This window comes from Nanorana parkeri, unplaced genomic scaffold (genome assembly GCF_000935625.1).
Source record: "Nanorana parkeri isolate BGI_ZX_2015 unplaced genomic scaffold, ASM93562v1 scaffold1073, whole genome shotgun sequence".
NCBI lineage: Eukaryota > Metazoa > Chordata > Amphibia > Anura > Dicroglossidae > Nanorana > Nanorana parkeri.
In genome coordinates, this window is record NW_017307341.1 from 361,352 (window position 1) to 362,188 (window position 837).

Sequence of the window (837 nt, forward strand, 5' to 3'; positions counted from 1 at the left end):
ACACTGTTTGCATTTTCTCAAACAAAAGTGAGTTGAGTTGCTCATTGAGCAACATTAGTTTTCTTTTTCTAAATGTCAGTGGGCTTGTGGATTTTTTAAAGTGTTCAGTGAATGTCCAGTGAACCTAGGTTTGCTCGGTTCGCTCATCATTAGTGCAAACTGTGATGGACGGTACTGTTCCGAACCCACTGTACCTCAACACATGACTATACGCAGTTTTTAACCAACCAAGCAAAACAGAAAACAGACCCCTGATATTTCCCTTTTAAAATAGAAAAAGAGAGTCCTAAATCTCTTTTTCTGCAACCCCCAGCACTCAATGAACAGGAAGATCTCAGTACAGAGGCTTCCTGTTCATTCACAATCTGGAGATAGTAAATCTTTACTATCAACCCAGTCATGAATGGTCAGGAAGCCTCTGTACTGAGCTGCTTCCTGTTCATTCATAAAATGAGCAGATAGTAAATATTTACTATGTCCCCATTCATAAATTAACAGGAAGTGATGTATAGCACTTCCTGTTCACTCATAACTAGGGACATAGTACGCTTACTATGTCCTCAGTTATTTACAAACACTGAGAGATCAGTACTGATTGTTGAATGTTTGTGCTCTGCTCTCCATCCTGACTACTCCGCCTGTCACCTGACCCAAGCTGTCCTCCCACACCACCCCGCTCAGCATCCTGACAGCTCTCTATTCCCTGCACCACCCCGCTCGGCATCCTGATAACTTCTCTTCTCCCTGCTGGGCGCTGGCATCTGGGAGAAGAGAACCCTAGAACATCTGGGAGCCGGTCTGTGTCCCCTCCGATCCCCACTGCTCTTCACCGTCTGT

General features: G+C 44.7%; 1 protein-coding gene across 1 annotated transcript in view; it reads right to left on the reverse strand.

Annotated features, from left to right (window-relative positions):
* Positions 1 to 837, reverse strand: part of LOC108796170 (putative gastrointestinal growth factor xP4) — a 40,410-nt gene that overhangs the window by 32,969 nt on the left and 6,604 nt on the right. The window lies entirely within an intron of this gene.